The sequence below is a fragment of the Phasianus colchicus genome, chromosome 7 (assembly GCF_987193195.1).
Source record: "Phasianus colchicus chromosome 7, bPhaCol1.hap1.1, whole genome shotgun sequence".
In the NCBI taxonomy this organism is placed as follows: domain Eukaryota; kingdom Metazoa; phylum Chordata; class Aves; order Galliformes; family Phasianidae; genus Phasianus; species Phasianus colchicus.
The window spans coordinates 1,335,299-1,343,023 of NC_143442.1; the positions used below are offsets into that span (position 1 = coordinate 1,335,299).

A 7,725-nucleotide genomic window follows, 5' to 3' on the forward strand; every position below is an offset into this window, starting at 1 on the left:
CACTGGGCTGACCCAGTGCATCAGACACTGCAGAACACGGGAAGCGTGTCGTGCAGAAGGGAATCAGGGCGATAACACAGCCAGATTCATTCACATACATTCACCCAGGCTCCTTCCTTGGTCTCCAGCAGACAGTACTGTTGTACCACTAAGAGCACAGCCTTGCACTGATGGGCTCCAGAGATCTCTTGGGTGGTGACACGGAACAGAACAGAGGAGAAACAGGCAGCAAATGTCATCATCTCATAAGCCTTGTTTTATCAGAAACAAAGCTAAGCCAGCCATCATTTACAGGCTTTGCAGGATTAGGAGCTCAGAAATCAGGGGGATTCCTCCAGCTTGCCATGATTTACTGGCACAGCGGTGGGGTCACCGGCCCAGGGCACAAAGAGATGCTTTCAGAGCAAACCCTTCGGATTGTTGTTTTATGGCATCCAGAGCAGCAGCCAAAGAGGAAAAACACAGAAAACACTTTTACCCAAACAATAAAACATTCTCAGATTTCTGCAACACATCCTAAATTTAAACTCCTCGGTGGCAAATGCTTATGGTTCCACTGGCGCTACTGTTTAGCATAGAATACAAATTTAAACTCAAATTTGAGAAAAAAGCACAAAAGAGGAGAACCTTGCATCCAAACCTGATCACACATTGACAAGAACAAATACCAATTAAGCTCTCCCTCCACCGTTTTCCAGGCAGCTGTATGATCTGTATGGGAGCAGACAATCTGCAATCATCTCAGCTTTCTGACTTGGTGACTGTGCTGCCAAAAGCCATTAGCAGCAATCTTTGTGTAACATGGTCAGAATCCAATGCTCCATACATTGCACACTGCAGCTTCAGACAAATTTGAGATGTTTATTTATAAGACATTATCTTCAGGGTCCTGCAGCGTCCTGGCACTCTGCTCTCCTCCCAGGTTGTGATGGTGACAATGGCTTTAATATGCAATCAGTGCTGTTTGTGCCCACTGGGACACAGGCAGACCGTGCAATGTCTTCGCATGGATGCTGTAACCAAGAGCTCTTTGCTGTGTGATGCTGTGAGGACTTTCAGCTGGGAAACTTTTAGCACTTTAAAAAGCACACCGGTGCAAAAGTAGGAGCCCTAAAAGCACAGTGCCCTTAAGAGCAAAAAGCCCATCTGTGACTCCATGAGTGCCTGAGCCCACTAATCATGGGCAGATCACTGCCACAGCTGCTGCCCACTTTGCTCTGATCCAGAACAGCTGTTTTAATGCTCTAAAGCACCAGGGAAAAAGTTCATTGCCACGTTTCTGTGCACCAGCAACAAAACAGCTCAATCCCCAACGCCATGTCTTGTCCTCGTGCCACACTGGGACGTTTGTATCTGACAACTTTTAACTTGCTTATAAACATTAAATAAAAGCATTGAATTCAAAAATTCTTCAAGAATTCTCCCGTAATTGTGGTTAGCCCCATAAGCTTAAGAAAATGCTCAACTCAATTAAGCAAAAACATCACGGCTCTACAGGCCATCTATAAAAAAGCCTCTGCAGGAAGGGGTAGGAGCAGGAAAAGTTTAAGTCAAAGTCAAATGAGACACTCCTGAATAGCCAGACGTTTAATTGGAATATAAACGTGGCAGAAAGACCAGGCAGCCTCCAACAGAACCAGAACAGAGCTCACTGTGGGGGAAGGCCAACTCACTGCTAGGTAATATCCCACTGCTGAGAAACCGGTGCTCCAACCTTACATCTTCAATAGAGCCACCTGAATTGGCATAGAAGTCTGCAACCAATGACTTTGTTTACTGCCATTGTAGAACACCGTCCTGGGAAGGAAATGAAACAAAAATAAGACAGCTTCTTTTTAGGCAACAGCATTATGAGTGGTAGAACCTACTCTCCATGACCCATTAGACCAAAAATGCCATCTTATACCTGTCTGCTTGCTATTCTGCTGCTCCTCACTCATTGCATCCCTTTTTATTCTGTGTATAAAGGCTCCAGAGGTCCCTACAGCCGGCTGAGGGGCTGGATGCTACTAAACAGATGTCATTACTCCCTTCGTTTTTCTCTTGAGAGATTTTTTTTTCCAACTTTAATCCTCTCTTATGACTTCAGGATTTGTTTTTTCAAGCAATAGCACGGAGTACATTTTTATTTCTAGCACTTGCTAGTAATGAAATACGGATTATTTGTCTTAAATCCATGAATTCATCAGCTATACAGCAGTTGGATCAAGCAACAAGCATTACTGATCTGTGTTTGATGGCATGATTCCTACAAAACAAGCACATGAAAACAATAGCGTAGGACACAGCAATATTTAGCGTAAAATCCCTTATTAGCTGTATCAAAATTGGTGACCAGGCACCAAAATGAACCTTAACAGGGACTAAAAGCACAACGGGTGAGAAGACAAGCTCTGCAGACACACCAGTTGTTCACTTTGCAGCAAGCTGCCCAAAGCAAACTGCATTATTTCTTGTCCCCCCAAAAAAAGAAAAACGAACCTTGCCACAACATCAAGTTCAAACTATATTTTTTATAAATCAATTTGATCTCTGAATAAGAGCTGAAGCTCCAACAGAAAAACAAGCTGTGCTGCAGGTGCCATGCTGCAACCAGACTGCAGCAGAACAAAAACCCAAATTCACACAGAATGCCATTTTGCCCGTTTTTTTTCCCCTAATGCCCAGCATTGAACTCAATCTATTAGAAACCAATAGCTCTAATCTATCCAGAAACCAAGGCTGTAGTTGCTAAGGCAACCTTGTTTTTCAGACCCATTTGCTCATTGCTTAACATGATGGCAACCAAAATCATTTTCACCAGTGCACACAGAGCAGGACAGGATTTTTCCCTCTAAAATTGAAAAAAAAAAAAGTACATCTTTGAAGTGTTCTTTTATTTTTTCTTCCCTTTAACAACTGCTCCTGGTTTATAAACTGAATCCCAAGACTCAGCTGGAAGCAGCACTGACACTGCCCTCAGCTGGGCAGACAGGAGCCCATTCCATGGACAAGGTCTCACCCTGCTGGCCATGGGTGACCAAGAAACAGGAGCAAGCCGTTGCTTGCTTTACACACAGAGGCCAGAGAGGAAGGTGTGGTGAAAAACAAGTATGTACAAACATAAAACAGATGCAAAAGGTCCCAGGAAGGGAGGAAAAAAAGATTGAAAAATTCCAGACCTGGGATTCCTGTGCTAAACACTCCCAGCAGTGCTGGGGAGGGGAGCTGCTGGGGGATGCGAGCAGGCAGCAGATGCAAGAAGGATCATGGCTTGCAGAGGTGAAAGCACACAAAATGGAGGATGAGATGCCTGCACAAGAGGGGACATCTTTCCTATGTCCTTCTTTGGGAAGATATGCCAGAGAAATCAGGAACTGCTGCTAGAGAATTAAACCAGCATCGTACCATAGTAAGTTATGTGGCTGAAGAAGGTAACCCAGCAAAGTCCCTGCTGGGCAGCACTAGAGGAAGCAACACCTCTGCTCCCAGCCCAGAAGGGCAGCTCTTCCCTTTGCAAGAGGTAATCAGACCTTGTTTGGACAAAAAGAACAGGATGCTTTAGCAACACCATTAACACTAGAAAGCAAATGTAAAATCTATAAATTTAACTTCACCACAGGAGGGAAAAAATGATGAAGGCAAGGTATTTTACTTTTTATGTGTGAGGACACTTAATATGGGCTCTGCTGGAGTCCCTAGGATATAAATTTAGCACTTTAACTTGAAGGTATGAACTTTGTCAGATGGTGACTGGGGAGCTATTCCACAAGCAGCTCAGCAGCTCCATCCTGCAGCGACAGACCAGCTTGGTGTGGGATGGAAAGAACAAAAGCACTGCCTGCTCAGTTCCTGCCCTGTTACAACATGTGCTGAATCTCACATCATTTGCAACACATCTGGGGCATGTGAGAAGCAGCATGCAAAGATGGCTCTCTTCCCCAGCACTGAAGAAGAATACATGATTAGCAAACGTATCAGAGATACCAAGAATCCCCAGAAACCACCCTGAAAGCTTCCAGCCCCTATGGCCAACTCTACCACACCTCTAATCAACACAGCTGGCTTCCTGGCGGGGCACTGACCAGCTGATTGCTAATCAAGCTGCCAGGTTAATGTAATGTATCAGCATAATCAGCAAAAGATGTGCCCACACTCCACAGAGATTAAGAAGAACACACTATCAGCTGCAGCATTAGTGGGTCAGTCAAACAAACCACTCAACTTTACAAGAGATTTGTAAACAAGGGATGAAATAAATTCTTCATGTCTAGGAGCACTCCTACCTCTGCTGCCTCCAGGACGTTGTCTACAAGCATCACCTGCATCTGCCTCGTACATTTTGAGAATGAGGTGGTAGTTCTTTATAGTGTTTTGTAAGTGTTAGAAAACTATTAAAGAACAGTCATCACTTCCTCAGCCTCCAGCAGAGCCTGCACACCTGCCCATGCACATAGACACTCCTTACCATCAATATTTGCATCTCGATAGCTGCTCTGGCCACATCTTCAAGAGATATCAGTTATAAATAATTCTGAAGCCAAACTTCCAATGTTTTTCTGATATAGACCAACATATTTTATTCACCTCTAAACCAATCAGATGATACAGGTGAGGAGGATCAGCAACTTCTCCATCAGGACCCCAGGTGGGGACGACTCCTTCTCCCGATGAACACCAGGTAACAGCTCTTCCCAAGCACTGTGCTGCCTGCAATTGGATTGGTGCCACATTACGTAGCTGTGTGCTCACCCTATTTAAATGGAAACTTGGCCAGGAAAGCATCAACTGAGCAGTTTGTGAGACAGAAAGTTAGATTCAGAGTCACAATGAAGATGGATGAAATACAGTCATTTAAGTACACAGTTTTGCACTAAAAAAAAAACAACAAAACAATTTCAACTGTAATAATCAAGTCTTAAATAATACAGTAGGACACATCAACCTGAAAGGAAAGGATGTTAGTTTTAAGAAGTGATGAAGATACAGCAATTGTTTGGTATGATAGAAATCAAGGTTTAATATCCTGTTCACAAGCTGCCTCTTCTTATCACACAGCGATTAAACTCACAGAACTTCAACGTCACAAAAGTGCATGCTAAGGCAAAATCACCATTACAAATCAACATCTCAATCCTCCTGTGTTACTATTCATGCTTTTACATTTCCTTCCTTGGTGACAATAGAAGCTAACATCAATTTGAGCATATTCAATATATGTCATAGTAAAATGATAACTAAGACTCAGTCAAAAAGACAGGAAAGGTTAGAAGCCAAGCTATATGGTTCAAGTATTGTCTGCATAATACTTGTGTCCATCTTTCAAACAAGAATGTGAAAATGTGCTTCGTATCTTAAAGTCTTTATTATCTTTAACACACCTGTGAAAACCAGCTAAAATGCTTACCTACAGAAATATGATGGAGATGCACACACTGCTGCTCTCTTCACATGTATTCAGCTCTCACTGGAGAGCTGGTTGGGAATTTCATACCTTATTCAGACGAGAACTAATCAGATGTTCTCACGTGGGCCCAGTGAAACTAGGCATTTGTTCAGCCTGGAGACAGCATATTTTAAAACTCTGTAAGCAAAATAATCTGTGTGTTTCACAAAACAAATTAAGCTTACGTATTATCTTTATTAAGAGATAATGAATTGACTTCACAGACACATTTGGCCTTAATGAAAACTAGTGGCAGAGCTACAAACGGTTTTATCAACCGATTTCAGGTTCCCTTAAAAGAATGCCACTGCAGCAGTAGTGTCTTGTGGCAGTCACATAAAAGAGCTTGCGATCTTTGTGGGATCCCATCTTGCAAAAGCCCTATAAATCCTCATCCTCATACCTGGCAATAAGTTCAGAGCCTTCAGCAATGAATTCAAACTCTTCAGCAAACTGGTATTTTGTCTAGGGAAGATTGTATCCCCTAGATATGCAGGACATCTGGAGCCTAAAAGCAGAGCCTCAGCACTTCAGCAGCCTTGAGGAGGTATGCTGTAGCATTGATGATATAAACGCCATAACAAGATTAATGTGCTCATTAGAAACTTAGTCAATCGTCATGGCTTTGTAAATAAGTCCTCAACCAAATGTGGGAGCTGGCCTACATGACACACAACCCTTCACAAGGACAGCACCTCCCCGTGGAATCTCGCAACCACCACAGACCCCCTGGAAAAAAACCCATATTAACACAGCATACACGTAATACAAGATTTTAAGATGTATAGCAGTTCTAGGAACAGGTGGGCACTCTGAGAAAACCCTGTAATATTTATGTACTACAACATACAAAATCTGTGTGCCCTCAGATGGTGAGCCATCCCTCACGCACCAAGCACTGCAATAGAGTATTATCTGCTTTCTGATCTGCCATTCATGCTGCCAAGTTTCATTCCTGGATTTTGGTTGCAAAAGGGAACTTTGGCCTACTGCTGAACAGACTTGTTCAACAACAAGAGCAGGACACCTGCAGAAATGCTTCCACATTTAGAAGCCATCACACTTCTAGCAGTGCTTATATGGGATAGCACATCTACAGGGCCATGCTCACAAGTGACTGTGAGGAACTACAGCCGTCGTTACACTGAGCTCACCTGCACAGGTAAGTGCCAGGTACTAGGAAACAGTGCTGGCGTGCTGCTACCTGGAGATACACGAGTAAAAAGGCAGTTACCACCATGCATATGGTTTTTATTTGCATAAACTCCATGGTTTTTAGTGGAGTTGTGTTCCTATAACAAGTTATATGAAAAAAGGCTGTGGGGAGACCTCACTGCGGCCTTCCAGTACTTGAAGGGAGCGGATAAACAGGAGGGGGAACGGCTGTTTGTGAGGGTGGATGGTGATAGGACAAGGGGGAATGGCTTTAAACTGAGACAGGGGAGGCTTAGGTTGGATATGAGGAGGAAGTTTTTCATGCAGAGGGTGGTGAGGCACTGGAACAGGTTGCCCAAGGAGGCTGTGGATGCCCCATCCCTGCAGGCATTCAAGGCCAGGCTGGATGTGGCTCTGGGCAGCCTGGGCTGCTGGTTGGCGACCTGCACACAGCAGGGGGTTGGGACTGGATGAGCATCGTGGGCCTTTGCAACCCAGGCCATTCTGTGATTCTATGCTATGACTCTGCTGTAGCACTGAAGAACCAAGAGAGGCATTTCACACCTTTTCACTTTCAGTTAACCACGCAGGGACGTCGTGCCAACCTGCAGCTCTCCGTGCCTCCGGTCTCCCTGTGCCATCCCGCTCCCTTCCAGCACAGAACGGGCTCAGGCAGCACGGGGCTCCAAAGCACGAAGCCTCGCGATTCTCCGCAGCTCAGCCAGCAGCAGGCGGCCGGACACACACCATACCCGGCCGTACCACCGAACAGAGCCGGGAAAAGCCGAAGCGGGAAGCGCTACAACGGAGCGACCCAGAGCCGGGCAGCCGCACAACGCCGCACAACACCGCCCCGCTCCGGCCCGCATCCCGCCCCCGGAGGCGCCAACCACGCCGCGCTGACGCCGGGGGCCGCGCCCGCCTCGCCGCGCTGCCGCAGCCCGGCGCGTACCAAGCCGGCGCCGCGCCGGGGGGGGGCCGCGGCGAGGCGCCGAGTGGCGGCACGCACCACCGCGGCGAGGCGGAGGGGAGGCGGCCGCGTCCTCCCGTCGCGCTGAGGCGGGCGAGGCGGGCGGCGCTCTGCGCCACACCCCTGTTTGTGCGGCGCTCTTGGTGCCGCCCGCCCGCAGCCCACGTGAGCGCTT

General features: G+C 46.2%; 1 long non-coding RNA gene across 1 annotated transcript; it reads right to left on the bottom strand.

The window, feature by feature from the left end:
- Nucleotides 1-5,344: 5,344 nt before the first annotated feature.
- LOC149917166 (uncharacterized) lies at nt 5,345-7,399 on the bottom strand. The gene is made up of 3 exons (XR_016467968.1): nt 7,145-7,399; nt 6,580-6,629; nt 5,345-5,539 (listed from the first exon to the last, which is right to left on the bottom strand). It is a non-coding gene; the product is annotated as an uncharacterized LOC149917166 (long non-coding RNA).
- Nucleotides 7,400-7,725: the final 326 nt, after the last annotated feature.